Raw genomic sequence first — 16,012 nt, forward strand, 5'->3', positions numbered from 1 at the left:
TTTTGGCAGCATGAAACAATCACATTCAAGGATGTATAGAGTGTATTTGATTTCGGAAATGTGTATTTTTGCCATTAGTAAGATCAAATGGGTTACCAATACACTTTGATACAACTTCAAACTCGTAATATTAAAGTTTCAATTTTTACCATCATATTTAACATTTATGAGAGTAGTACAAGTCAATATTCAGTTAACAGAAAGAAGCGAGGTGCTACTGATATGCTAATTCTGGCATCGTAACACGTGGTCTGTAAACAGATTCGCTCCGTCATACAACCAACGCCACGAGAATAAACGACGATAACGACTTTGTGCTTTTAAAGTGCACTTTGCCATTTGCAGGTGTGTTTTGCCTTTTTGGATTAGGGTGGCGCAGCAGTCCCAGCTGGCTGAGAGGGAGGTGGGTTACACCCTGAACTAGTCACCAGCCAATTGCAGGGCTCTCATAGACATGCAAACAATCACACTCACATTCCCACATTTTAGAGACTTTAATTAACCTACAGTGCATGTTTTTGGAATGTGGGAGGAAACCAGAGTACCTGGTGAAAACCCGGCCAGGCACAGGAAGAACATGCAAACTCTACACAGGTGAGGCCGGATTAGAATGCGGGTCCTCAGAAATGGGAGGCAGATGTGTTAACCAGATGGTCACCATGCTGTCTCCACTTTAATCATGATATGAAATTTGCATTGCTTCATGTCAAACTACTAGTGTTGAAGTTGGAGCAACTAACTTTACTTGTCATTGGTCAACATGATTAAAATTTTTCAAATTACCGCTTGTTAATGGGCTGACAAGATGGCGGTCTGACAAGAAACAAATCATCAATGGCGCATCAAAATTCAGCTCTCAACGCCATATTCTCTTTAGTCTCTGACATGCGCCATGATCAACTTGCAGGCATGTGAGCCTTGAGGTCGGAAGTTAAAAAAAAATGGCTTGAAATCAGAGAACAGCAAATCACAGTCGGTCAATCTGGGGTCCAGTCGTCACTTGTACACACGTGCAGCCACACATGCAAGCACACCACAGTCACGGCCCTCTGGCTCAATGTATGGATCAAGATAGGGGAAGAGAGACTAGAAGAACTATTTGAGGGGGTGAGCTGATCCAATTAAGCAATTACAAGCTTTGGGGCCCATACTTTCCATGACTTCATCTGGTGTTCACCATGGAGACGTTTCCAGGAAAGGGGCCCGAGACAGGCAGATGGTGGTTTCAGATACAGATAGATGGCCACTGTTTTCCTCATTCCACAGCTTTCACATACATTATGAGGACATCTAACTTGATGGAAGCGCTAATAATATGTAAGAAAAGGCTGATAAATCAGTTGTCATTCAACCCTAGCCTTTGCATCAAGAGTAACAAAAATGAAATGTGAAAACAAACCAAAAACAACAACTACAACAAAACAATAGATTGGCATCACTAAGCAACAAAGAGCATCAATTCTAAGTAAAGGAAGTGCACAAAATTACAGTGAATAAAAGATCTACAAACAAAAACGTACATGCAGAATAAAACCTAACACGGCATGAGATAGCATAAACAGGTCACGATATTTTTGACAAGATGGTCAGATGAACGGCAAGTACATACGTAAGCAGCAACAACAGATTAGGAATATTTGGCGCAAAAGACATCGTGGCAATAGTGGCAAGCAATAACCATTGATCTGATGCATTCATCCGTCTTCAAATAATCCTAAATACTCAGTTGATGATGAGAGGAAGCTGTTGCAATGCAGAGGCTCCACCATCAAAGTTGAAGATGAGTGTAAAACACAACCAAGCAGTACATGCAGGCACAAACGCAGGAACAGGACACAAGGCCATTGGCCATGTGGTTTGCAATGCCGCCTTCGAGACCGCTGGCTCCGTTCTAACCTCAATCTCCCTTTGACTATCTGCTGACCAGTCCATGGTCATTCCCCTGCTGTGCTGGTATAAATTAATGAATTGATATTTTGCTCAGGAACAACACTCCCACTGGTTTCCTCTCACTAAAGTTGTAATTTGTGTCTCATATGACAAAGTTTCCTTTCTAGGGAAATGCACATTTTACCCAGATTAACTACATCTGGCTATGTTAGCTGTGTAACCAGACTGGGTTTTGTAAATCTGGACACCAGGCCACCTCCTTCAGCTCATGCTTGTTCACTACACCGCAGGCTGAAGCCTGCACGGCATTGAGTTGAACTCTGCTTCATTTCATACCAGACTGTGTGAAAAGGAAGATCATGTTTGCCAGTGCTCAACTCGGCTTGATGTTTTTGACATATGGCGGCTCCCCCAGTGCGGCGGCAGAGGCTGTAAAATCTATTTAGGTCAGAGCTATAACGTTTCAACCGTTGTTCCTTGTCTCATCAGTTTAAGGCATTCAGTGTCTTCACTTTTCTATGGTACATTTTTTTTAGCGAACAAAAGGAGGACACCTCAAACAAAACCAGACAGCACTTTAGAAAATGAAAACAGCTACACTGGTTAGCCATCTTGCATGTATGTTGCTTTATAGTTCCATTTTCGTGACATTTACACCCTCCCATAAAAGAGGGATTCAGGTTTCATGAAAAAAGAACTTTTGGATGGGGTGAACACTGTGTTGGAAAAATGGTACTATACATTTTTATAAAAGTAACAAGCATAGAACAAAACTGCCTTGGATAAATTTGTTTTCAGTCCGTCTTCATGGGATTGTCTTCTGTGAACATTTTTCATGCGACAGACAAAAATTTTAAAAGTAGGATTTTGTCACAATTCTTCAGTTAATACAATTTGCATGAAGGCATCATCATTGTCATCTTATCCAAACAGTGGCCAGATTGGTACCCATAGAACCCTGTAGCCATTACCAAATACTGCAGACATTTTCCCAGAAATGCCTGTGAATATTCTCATTCGTCCAGGTCATTGCATTCTCAATTGGGCTGTTCTGTCTGTCGAAGATATTTTGCCGCTCACATGTGCAGGCTTCATCAGTTTATGCATAAAGGCTGCATTAGGACGGACGACTCAGTGTTTGTGTGGAAGACGCAACTATTTATGATCCGGCATAGAGGCATGCCCCATATAAGGTATGGCTCCAGATCATAAATACTTGAGTCTTCCACACAAACACCAGTTACGACATTTTCCAAGGAAAGGATGCTTGACTTCAAAAAATATCTCATGTGAGTGTACACATTATGCTGTGAATCAAAAAATGTCTTCTGGGATGTGCTAGACTCAACATGTTTCCAGGTACACAGTCAGTTACACAAATCTACAACTGGAGAAGATCCATAGCAGCAGTGGACCAAGTTTTTTTTTTTTTTTTTTTTTCATGTGGACCTCAGATGTCTGAAGCTAGCATTCATAAAAAGAACAAAACCATTCCAATTTAGTGTGTCATGCATTGAGCGAGAACAACCTAGCCCACTCAAATGAATGTTTCTGGTCATAAGCACAGATGAATATCGATGCTATTGTTACGTGGGTAGGACATGCACGGCAGTTATTTTGTGTTGGTTGACACTTGGGCTGCATTTCCGGGGGATGTGGCACTAAAGCTTTGACGTGAAAACTCAAGACAATGAATCTTGTGTTTCTCACAGTTGAAACACAATATGCAAGTGACCTTCATACTGATCCAAAATGTGAAGTATCATGTAAATCATTCATGTGGTTCTCTAAAAAAACATAGACTGTGGGGCTTTGCTCAACTGCAAAAAAAAAATGCTGTGAAGTGTCATGTAAAATTACCTGATAATTGCAACTGTTAGCCAGAGTTGTGAACAGTAATGTGCTATGTTTACTTTAAGTCTTTTTAACATGAAATAATTGTTTTTTAAATTTTACCCATTTCCAGTATGTAGTGTCTGAAAGTGTGACCCCCTGGTCAACTCCTCTCTCTTGAATGTGCTTAACAGTCTGTTTTTTTTTTTTTTTTACAGATAAGCTCAAACCAAAATATTCCACCTGAGTAATATCTGCGGAAAACATTAACTTTGTGATTACATCACTCAGATAGGTCTATATTAAAACAAGCATTGAGATGTTGAGAAACAGCTGGTGAGTGTTCGTTTCTCAATATGTTGGTGAGATTAGCACGTCTTTTCGCGTCCATGGGCTTGAGCATGAGTAAAGGCACAGGTCACGCTACAGTATTTATCTCTGGTACAAATAAAATACACCTACACTTTGTACACCAGTGTAGTACTGCATTAGATTTTTGTGTTTACAAACAGCCGTATTATCAAACATCCTTTAGAATCATTTGGATTTTTGTTTTTTGAAGTTGGTCAGTAGTTGATGCAGGGAGTGTTTTGACCTCACCTTGTCTCCTGTCATTTAAGATTGAATGATAGTTTGAAGATTAATGATGAAGAAGACGATGATGATAATGATGAAGTTTGAAGATCAATTTTAGGAGGTGACCTTTTTTTCAAGTATCATTAAAACTATTGTATTGATTTGTGTGTGCGCACGAATGTGCGTTTGTGTGTGCAGAACAATCTCTGAATGTTTGAAGAATAGATGGAATGGAGGATTTGGCCTGGGCTCAATCCAATCTCGTGTTACTTCAAATACTACAATTAGCTCAAAATGATTTACGTACACTAAAACCTGTCATACGTCATATTGTGCAAGTGTGCCTACACTCTCAAGGCGTGACTTACAGCAATGTACAGCTAGGAGGGATTTAAGAGGTTTTGTTTTGGTCGTGCAGGTCATAGCTTGGTTCCCTGGCAGTCAGTTAGTAGTCTTGTAACAGACGCTTTGTTTAACGTATCAGCTCAAAGATTTAAAGTTTACCTCAAAGGCAGACTGGGTGTGATTCCTTCAGGTGTTTGGTGTGTCCGCAGCTGCAATGTGGGGTGGAGTTCTCGTTCCTTCATTCGAACGGTGCTTGTACGCACAAATCGCGTCTGACGGAAAACAGCAAACCTGACAGAACAGAAACATTACTTCAAAGCTACAAAATACAGACAAGGCACATCCTCGGTGAACTTTTGTGACCGCATTGGCACGAATCCCAGACGACCTCTGAGTAATAGCCTGAACTATAAAGAGCAGCGCTTATGTTGTCGAGGTTAGAGGTAACATTATTGAAGTACAGGTCTGTGTCTTTTTTCTGTCATGGAAAATATGATGAGCGTGACAGTATTTGGCACACATTGTTTTAACCTTAACCCTGTAGTAGACTAGGTATTGTGCAAAAGTCCCGGGCCACCACTAGGTTTGTTGTTTTAATTCATTCACTGTCATTATTGACGGTTGAATTCAAATATTCATGTTAACACGGATGCATGGCAGTGATACCGTCTTTTCATTGCAGACATGAAAACATAAAACAATTCCAACAAAATAAGTGTCAAGGGATGGATGGCACATGAACCAAAGAAGAATCAATAACATTACTTCATAATCTTATTATTCAATGTAGGGTTGAAGCTATGAATTTAATGGAACTCTCCACCCTCCAAAATCATTTTTATTTTAACTAACCAACAGATTAACAAACAAACACAAATACATGACTGTAAGTCTGACACTGACCTTGTATTTCTTTTACACTGTCAGCATTATGACCGTAAGCATAATTTAATGATATACTCCCGCAATCATGCCTCCAAATAATGCTGACTCTTATTGTATCGCTAAGAGGAAGTAATGTATGCTTCTGAGTTTGTTTGTTTTTTTACTATTTGCATGCCTGCTAAACTCTTCAACGTGTGACAGGAAGTATTTATCCAAGGTCAAGTCTGCTGAGGTCACAGGACAGATGGGACCAGAAAGGAGGGCCAGCTGAAGAAAAGAGGGAGGCTGTGCAACAACAGTGTGTTGCCATTTTGTTGTATCACCGTGTTTAACTACAGATGCAATAAAATTTCCTTCTAAAGGTAGGCTGGATCTTGTTTGCATCCTTTCAGGTTTTATTTGTGGTCTTAATTTTGCAATGTTATCGTTACAAAAACAGATGCAAAAGCACTTGGTGAAAAAACCATGAGAGACTCATTTAAAAAAGGTGCGTGGTACCGATATGCGATAGTAAACTAGAAGCCGACATTTTCCTCAGATAGGAGCCAAAATAATCGATCCCCCTTTGGCAAAGGCATGTTTTTATTCCCCTTGTCAAACACCCACACATCAAACTCTGTGAAATGATGAGGAATGCAAACTTTAAAAGTCTCTATGAAGGAAATTAACATATGGTGACGTTTTCATTTGAGAGTCTTGCTGTTCATTGTGACTATTTTTTAAGGTGCTCACTTGAAAAAAAGCACTTTTCTAATATATTACTGTAGGATATTGTGCTTTTATTTCAAAATAGTCATAATTTATCCCCAGATATTTCAAAATCTACCTGTCACACATCTGCATCTTCTGTATAACCATAGTCATAGTCTAACCCATAGTCATCATACTCTTTAACCACAATGAAACAATATTGTTGTTGTTCTTTTTGGTGTTCTTTTTTTTTTTTTTTTTTTACAATTTAAATGAGTTCACTGGACCTTTGTAAATATCCTCTGTGAGACAGTTGTCAAAATCTCCCAAGGATAAAGACTTCTACCTTTCCACACCCATTTCTTGTCTTGACTGGAAAGCCCACCCATAGGTTGCTTTATAATATATTTGTTAAATGAGACATAATAAAAACAATAATCATCCATCCACTTCCGTAGTTATCCTCACTGGGCTCCTGGAGCCCATCCTAGCTTTCTTCGGGTGAGAGGCGGGTTACACCCTGAATTGGAAACTAATCGCAGACCACATACAAACAAACAACCATTTGCACTCAGATTCACACCTAGGGACAATTTAGAGTCTTCAATTAACTTACCATGCATATTTCGGGACTACAGGATGAAACCGGCGTCCCAGGAGAAAACATACGCAGGCACGGGTAGAAGATGCAAACTTCACACAGGGGAGGCCAGATTTGAACACGGGTCCTCAAAACTGTGAGGCGGATGTGCTCACCACTCACTACCGTGCCGAATGGTTATAATAATTAATTGTGCAGCTGTGCATACATTTGTGAAGAAAGTATAATTCCCCGTGCTGTAAACTCCCTCTCAACTGTGACTCAGCCGTTAAGTGCTCACGATTCTCCAACCATACGTCAGTGGAAAAACAGAGCAGCCACATTTATTTGCCTTTCACCCTCCATTCATCAAAGCTGTGATCCCTGCTACTGCATAAACTCTCACGTCACGTGCATTTAAGACAAGGAAACGAAGATCTTTGTGTTTCCTCCGTCGAGAGCAGTCGTAGCGGCTAATCACACAGCTCCAGACGTCTAAAACCGTGTTTGAGTCTTAATCAGTGTTGCAGGAGCTCCTGCCCGTGGTGCGGTTGAGACACATAATAATCCTCTGTCAGTCACACGTGGGCCTGTTCAAACAAGTGTTTCACAAGCCTCTCCTTTTTCCACAGAAATAATCTTGCTGAGATTTTCTCTTTTTTTTTCCTCTGGCTGGTGTGCTCCTATCTCCACATACAGTACAAACACCCTCACACGTACAGGAGCATGGGCACAAACCCACTTCCACCTGTTTCTGATTTGTGTAATTGGCCTGTGAGGTTTGGGGAAATGTATGACGCCTGAATCCGGGGGCAAAAAAAAAAAACTGACCCTGGCAAGAAAAAAAAAAAAAAATGAGTGGAAAATGAGCTGAAGGCCCGGTTTGCTCCCAGTTGTGCATATGTGCAACATCAGTTTAAGTCTAGCCTGACTCCTACTGTGAAGTCATTCATTCTCAAGAATGGCTCACCTACTCATTTCGAGGAACATGATGCAGAAAGGTCAAAGTTTAGGAGAGCCAATGAGTCAATGAGGCATCCAGAAACAGACAGAACTAGTCAATCACACTCTTGAGAACCTGTTGTTGAAGTCATCTTCCCACCAATGTGCTTTCGGCATGATGAAAAAAGCTTCTTTCTGCTGCAATACACATCAATATTCTGGAATTATAAATATATAAGGAACCATACGCAGAGGGCTGTGGAAACAGTAGTGATGTGTAAAGAGAAGAGTTCAACCATGTTGGAGAGCTGAAAGCTACAAGGGCCCCATCTACAGCCTTATTTTACCGTGGAATGTTGAACCCTAATGTGCTCAAAATGTGCTTTATTGGACAATTCCAAAGTGGCTTGAGTCTTGATGGGCTTAGCCACTTATAAGGCTCAATTAAAGACAGGAAGTCATCACATCTAGAGTTTGTGAGATTTGTGTAATGAACGTTAATGATGTAACCTCATAAAGTTCAACACTCTCTACTTGACGATGGCCACCAAGATGTTTTGGTAACATGCAGTTGGATGTCACTGATGGCGTAGTGGTACACGCGCCTGCCTTTGGTGCAGGCAGCCTGGGACCGATGCCTGCTTAGTGACGGTATCGATATCAGTTCTGCGACTGGCTGGCAACCAGTTCGGGGTGTAGTGTGCCTTTTGCCCGAAGTTAGCTGGAACAGGCTCCAGCGCTCTCCCTGGATAAATGCAGAGTGGTTGCGTCAGGAAGGGCATCTGATGTAAAAACTGTGCCAAACAAATATGACCATTCATCTGACACACTGTGGCGACCCCTGACGGGTCAAGCCGAAAGAAATACCTACATATACACGCAGTTGGATGTCAACAATGGCGAATCTGCATCCACAGATGCACAGCATTGCTTATACACGTGCGTGTGCATGTGTGTGTTCGTACGTGTGTGTGCGTGTGTTCGTGTGCATGTGTTTGTGTGTGTGTGTGTGTGTGTGTGTGTGTGTGTGTGTGTGTGTGTGTGTGTGTTGATGATGCGCTTCACCATCCTGTCTCAGGGCTAGCCAGTAGCAAATCAAATGCAGGGGAGGGCAAGTTGTCATTTCAGAAATACAATGGAGACTTTTTTTCTGGCAAATTATCATTGTAAATGGTAAAAACCGCCACACCGTTCACAAAAGCAGCGAGCCACTGGTGCAACGGCTTTAGCGCCGTAGATCCACACATGTCATACACTTTAGTCAACTATTTATTCATGACTTAAAGGACTCTAGCATGGTGCTGGAAATCCACCACAAATTTTCGACAAGACTTTCCTTATGTATGTGTCTCCGTGTGTGGGGGAAAAAGATAAAGTTTGCGTGACATGCGAGCGCCTGTGGTGATAGAGGGGCACGTGCTCTGTAAAAGCATCCACCAATCTGTTAGTAATTGTATGATTATATTTCCCTCTTACTGCTAATGATGGGGAGATAGTTCACTTGAGGCTTTATTCCAAGGAAGGAGGCGGCGCCACTTGCTAAGAGCTGAGCGAACAGGCTTGTTCATGTGGGGAGCGGAACAGCAGTGAGCCTTGCAATCCATCAGTAAAAAGAAGTCTGCAGACTCAGGGAGTCTGTCCATGCATGGGCAGCCCACAGTGGACAGACAGGTTTTCGCTCGGTGCCAAAATGACGCTTATAACCATGAGGAGCTTTTGAAATGTAGTGCAGCCAGTGATGGCTAGCTGTTTTCTTAATCAAAGTACAAACAAGTCATCCACCACGCTGTCACAGTTTATGGGCTGGCTAAATTCCAGTCCACCTCCGCAATAAGGGAAATTTGTGAAATTGGAATACCGTATTGATACAAACACTAGATATTGTTCCTTTGTTTCCACTACTTGCTGTTATTGTGAAATGCAACCCCACTATTTAAAGGCAAAATGTACATTTAGCACATAAGAAAGCAATCTTGCCTGTCAACTGCAGTCTGATTTTGTCCTTCTATGATTTTGTCTTCTTCATGTGGCCGCACCAAACCAGACTGTGATGGATGAACACAGAACCAATTCAAATAACAAGACTTGACCATGAGGCACAAGAAAACTAACCCTAACCAGGCACAACACAAGACGTCTGTGTACTCACGCAACGAACTGGCAACTAATGACACGACACTCGAGGCTTAAATGCATGACACAATTAACATCAACAAGGCGCAGGTGAGGAGGCTGCTGCCAGGAGCAGACATGGGCGAGGCAGTGGCATGACCCCGCCCCTTACACTTGGAGTTACCATAATCGCATTCTAGTATCTGTGACTCTGAATGTGTGGCATGAAAAAGCAGGGCCCGACCTGTTGAGTGACGTTGGCATCAGTGAATGAGTGCAGTTGGCTATTGTAAACTCAGGTTAACAAGTTTGTGCGTTCAGTCCCAGTCACTTGTGGCCGGAGCAGGTAGGGTGTGAATGTGCTAATGTGCTTATTTCGTTACTGTTAGAAGAACAGAATGAGAGCGCACCATGCCTATATCTATCCTCAATCATTTGTGCTTGTACTAAAATACATTTTAACTAGCGATGGTAAGCCATGATAAATTAGCTAACAATCTTTATGTTATTGTGTAAGTTTAGTGATGTGTTGTTCTGTCAGCCAGTGGAAAGCGTTAACCTCATAGTTCTGAGGACCCGGGTTCGATCCTGGACCTGCCTGTGTGGAGTTTGCATGTTCTCCTCGTGCCTGCGTGGGTTTCCTCCGGGCACTCCGGTTTCCTCCCACATCCCAAAAACATGCGACATTAATTGGACACACTAAATTGCACCGAGGTGTGATTGTAAGTGCGGCTGTTTGTCTCTATGTGCCCTGTGATTGGCTGTCAACCATTTCAGGCTGTATCCTGCCTCCTGTCCGTTGACAGCTGGCATAGGCTCCAGCGCTCACCACAACCCTCGTGATGATAAGTGACTAAGAAAATGGATGGATGAATAGAATTTTCCTCAAACAATTCCCCATGTGGCTTCTTTTATCAATGTCTAAGAATACCACACTTCAACACTACACACACAAATCAAGGCTTCACAGGCTTTTTATTGTGTTGAGTTTCCAGTGTGTGTGCACCCCATGCTCAAAACAAGCTATGATTTAGCCCAGACAGGGGTGGTTTAAATCACTCATGTTGGGAGACAAATAGATTCTCTATTTATTCATGTACACCTGTTTGAGTTTATTTGCACCTACAACATGTGGGAGAAACAGTCCAGAAGCCAAAAATGCTTTCATATTGGTGGTTAGACTGATGTTTACAACATTCATCATCCGAATTATGTCTTTCATCAGATTTGTCACTGAACAAAAACCAGGGTCCTTTGGTCCTTGTACAATCAGAGCAGGAGCTATGTTCATCTTGCGATTATTTTTAAGGAGAGAATTTCTACGTGCAGCCAAGGCATAAATTGTGTCCAGTTTGGTGGTCTTAGCATTTCATCTCTCCCATAATACATCATAAAAGTTGAGGTTGCTCAGAGCTGGGGGAGCTGGCTGGGGACAAGGACGTCTGGGCATCCTGAAATTAGTCCCTTGATAAGCCGAAGAAAATGGAAGCTGTACCTGTGAGGCAAATATGTGCTGCCATAAACTAGCTGTAATTAAGCGGCGCCACTCTGACTATCATTCAACGACTTCTGGCAATGATTAAAACAGACAATATAAATCGATAATCAGGCATAATTTAAGTATTTTTCCCCCTCTTGTGATCATGGGGCCTGATTATTGAATGTACTGTATGTGTGTTTAGTGAGAGTGTGTTGAACAGATTTTGACATTTGTGCATCGTACTGTACCTGTAAGAATCACGTCATTAAAATCATTTTGTAATTCAATGTTAACAGACTGATTGATCTACAATCAGGCGGAACGGTGGTGCAGCTGGTAAAGCGTTGGCCTCACAGTTCTGAGGACCAGGGTTCGATCCTGGCCCCGCCTGTGTGGAGTTTGTATGTTCTCCCCGTGCCTGCATGGGTTTTCTCCGGGCACTCCGGTTTCCTCCTACATCCCAAAAACATGCAGCATTAATTGGACACTCTAAATTGACCCTTGGTGTGATTGTGAGTGTGGTTGGTTGTCTCGATGTGCCTTGCGATTGGCTAGCAACCAATTCAGGGTGTACCCCGCCTCATGCCCATTGAGAGCTGGGATAGGCGCCAGCACTCCCCGCGACCTTCATGAGGATAAGCGGCAAAGAAAATGGATGGATCGATGATCTGCAATCAATCCTGTGTGCACTGTACTTTTTTTCTGACCTGCTGGGATGCACTCCAGATCCCCTTTGACCCTGAACCAATAAAGCGGGTTACACACGTGACTGGTGCTGTTTGACTCCCTTGGAATTGGACTGTGTTTTATATCAACATCACTCGCCTAATTCACCATAAAAACACAAATCTTCTGATCAAATGAGGTCACATCACATGCCACTGCACAGATAAAATCACACCTGAATATGTTCCACTATAACTTTTAACTTGAAGGAAAATTAAAAGTCAATCATTTGATAATCCAGTCTGATTTTTTTTTTTTTAATCCAGAACAAATACGAATTCCATATCATATGCCTTGTATACCTAGGGCTTGGCAGTATCGTGTCTCAACTGGAGACGACTCTTGTCGGCCAGCAGACAGAAACACAGACACACCACAATGACTCACAGGAGACTGTCATCCACCTGTGCTCCCTCCCTTGTATCGCTCAAGGTATGGCTTGCCTCAAGTAAGATGATAAAGGGGAAATATCAGGCTTGCTTTGTTCCTCTGGAGTTTCCTTGGGGATGGATTTGTCTGCCTATGACGAGGACACACTAAGCAGGCCTGTGCAGGGTCAAATGGGGGCTGTGAAAATACACACACTGGGTGGGATGCAAGCTCAAACAGATTTTCTTCTGAGCGCCCCACAAAACCCCCCCACCCTGGTGAGGTGCATCTTGCCAAACAAATGCATCATCCGTAGGGAGCCGTTTGGGTCATTCCGCCAGGGAGTTTGAGATTTTCCCGTTTGGTTCATCTTTGTTGTTGCTGACGACAAAAAAATGCCCCTGATGGTAATAGATGTCTCCTGATATATACATATCTCAATTAATTATGTGTGTGTGTGCGTGCGTGTGTGGAGTTTGCATGTTCTCCCTGTGCCTGCAGGTTTTTTTTTTTTTTTTTTTTTTTTTTTCGGGCACTCAGTTTTCCTCCCACTTCCCAAAAACATGTAACATTAATTGGACACTCTAAATTGCCCCGAGGGGTGATTGTCAGTGCGACTGTTTGTGTCTATGTGCCCTGCGATTGGCTGGCAACCAGTTCAGGGTGTACCCTGCCTCCTGGGATTGGCTCAGATAATGGATGAGTACAAGGATGTGAAATCTTAACCATTTACCACAGTATTCATCTCCTCGGTTATGCAATAAATCCCGAATCTGAAAATTCATCTTGCACAACCTGCTGCCTCTCCATTGCCTATGTGAACAAACACTTTTATTTTGCAGTCTGTCACAAGCAGTCCAACGACAATATTGTATGTTTATCCCATTAAGAGAGGAAACAGCGAGGAATAAATTCCTCTCCTTCACTTGCCATGAGGACAGACTACGTGCCAATCTTACTCCTCTTCAGCCACTCTAATGGGAATTAAATGTTCTCATGCTCAGTGACCCTGAGGTTTGATTTATTGACATGAAACCTTTGCAGGATCCATTAGCTTTGCCTTTAGCAGATGCTGACTTGCCGCTGAAAGATGCTCTAAGATCGCCACTTGCCGCTGTCACATGCAAACTTTGGTCCAACTCAACTCATTCAAATTCTCAGTGCATTTGCCGCACCGAATGCATTGTCAATCCTCCGCTTTTTAAATTAACCCATGCTCGCCCAGTTGACAATCAAGGCAAATACTAACAGTGCCACGATTAAAAGTAGTTATTACGACAGTGTTAACGCAAATTCAAATGCAAAGCAATGCCCAATTAATATTAATAATACGGTATATACAAATATTAACATAACTAATGCCATACCAAATTAGATTAAGACTAACAAAACTAACCGGCACGGTGGAACAGCTGGTAAAGTATTGGCCTCACAGTTCTGAGAACACGGGTTCAATCCTGGCCCCGCCTGTGTGGAGTTTGCATGTTCTCCCTGTGCTTCCGTGGGTTTTCTCTGGGCACTCCGATTTCCTCCCACATCCCAAAAACATGCAACATTATTTGGACACTCTAAATTGCCCAAAGGTGTGATTGTGGGTGCGGCTGTCTTTCTCAATGTGTCCTGCGATTGGCTGGCAATCAGTTCATGGTGTACCCCGCCTCCTGCTCAATGACAGCTGGGAGAGGCTCCAGCACTCCCGCGACCCTTGTAAGGATAAGCGGTGACAATGGATGGATGGAGGTAACGAAATGAAGCACAGTTATTCTGCATTGTTGTTCCGAGTCATTTAACAGAGTGTATACCATTAAGTTGATACTGTTGCTTGCTTCTGAGAAATAAGCCTCAAGATGGTATGCTCATCATTAATTCATATTTTATAGCTACTACATTGACTTTTATATTTCCATATCTTTGCAGCATTGAGAGATCTTAATTGTTGTGGATTTGTAAGCGTTAAACCTTGTCAGTCTGTATTTATATCCCCCTAATCTACACTTTATTTGTTGTATTTACATATGGTTAGTTAACATTTTTCCTGTTTCTACCAGTAGCGGCTCAGAAAATGGATGAATGGATGGATGTTGGGGAACATGCCCAAGAGGAAATTTAACATACATAAACAATATATTGTGTTGTACACTTCACATAGAACCAGATCCCACACATGCTGTCAGGAAAAGAGAGCGAGTGTTGCGCACAAATGATGCAAATTTCTCGAGCGAAGTTGGAGGGGGTTCTGTGCCTGGCTCAAGGGCATTTCACCGACAGTCATGAATAAGACTATTACAGTTCCAGCAACAAGTTGATTTGTTTGCTTACCTATTTTATTCTTAGTGGGTCTCACATCAATGATATCCTTGTTCCACAAATGATGACCTAACAGACCTGACAGATTTGATGCTGCAGGGAACAAGTTGTCCTGCACCAAGAGTCGAACCCTGGCCTCGTGGATGAAATCCAGGAACCCAATGCTCAATTTTGATCAGCAAGCAATCTTCATTCCTGTAATTGAAGTTTGCAGTGGTGATACAACTACCATACACAGTGATGATTTGATTATTTAGCTATACAAACAGTATGTATATTTTGTAATTAGACAAAATCCTCCTTCCAACGCTTGAATAAGGTAAAACTCTTCTGTACAGACACACAGTGCCTGAGAATCTCCATTATGATGCCAAGCCTGCCATCTAGTGTTTTTACTGTGAAGATGTTTGTTGAATTCTGCTGCAGTGGACAGCTTGGATGTGGAAATTGACAACAGCTGCTGAAACGTCATTTTTTGACGCCAAACAAACATCCAACAAGGTTCCATAATGTACCATACTTATTGTATTATTTTTGGGTAGCAACACCGATATCCCTACATTTTCAACCAATGTCTGATTCTATCTCTCCCTCTGGATTTTTTTTTTCAGAAGAAACCATTTAAAAAATCCAGTTTAATCATTAAATATTATATACCTATAAGATACCTTATCACATTTAGTGTGTCAAGAGAGAATGTGATCATATGGTCATTCATTAGCAAATCATGGGTATTCACAATGAATCATTTTGACATTATTAAAATTGTTCCATGATATTATTGGTTAATACAATTCTGTTTTATCATCACCACTTTTGCCAAAACAAACTGAGGACTTCATAGGGACAATTCTCCTATAAAAAACACACAAGTGATGGTAAACTTAATATAAAATGTTGAGTATGGTCGAACACAGTCTGTTCTATGTTGATGGTTGACCTCCAGTTATAGAGTTTTAGAGCCATTCATGAAGAAATATGAACTGAATTTTAGTGTCAAACTGTTATCATTATTTAAAAAAAAATACAGGCAATGTTTTAATTATGAATCCATTACAGCAGAAGGTGTTTACCAATATTTTCTTGGTGACTGGTTGCTGTCTTGAGATCATTAACAAGCGTCCTGCATGTAGTGATGCGATGATTCCTCACCTTTTCATGATCTTTGACACCCCACGAGCTGAAAACTTGCAAGGAAACACTGACAGTCTTTTTAGTTTTTTTCTATTTTCTAAATATTGGACCAACAGTTGTCTCCTTCTCAGCAAGCCTCTTAT

The sequence above is a fragment of the Syngnathoides biaculeatus genome, chromosome 15 (assembly GCF_019802595.1).
Source record: "Syngnathoides biaculeatus isolate LvHL_M chromosome 15, ASM1980259v1, whole genome shotgun sequence".
In the NCBI taxonomy this organism is placed as follows: domain Eukaryota; kingdom Metazoa; phylum Chordata; class Actinopteri; order Syngnathiformes; family Syngnathidae; genus Syngnathoides; species Syngnathoides biaculeatus.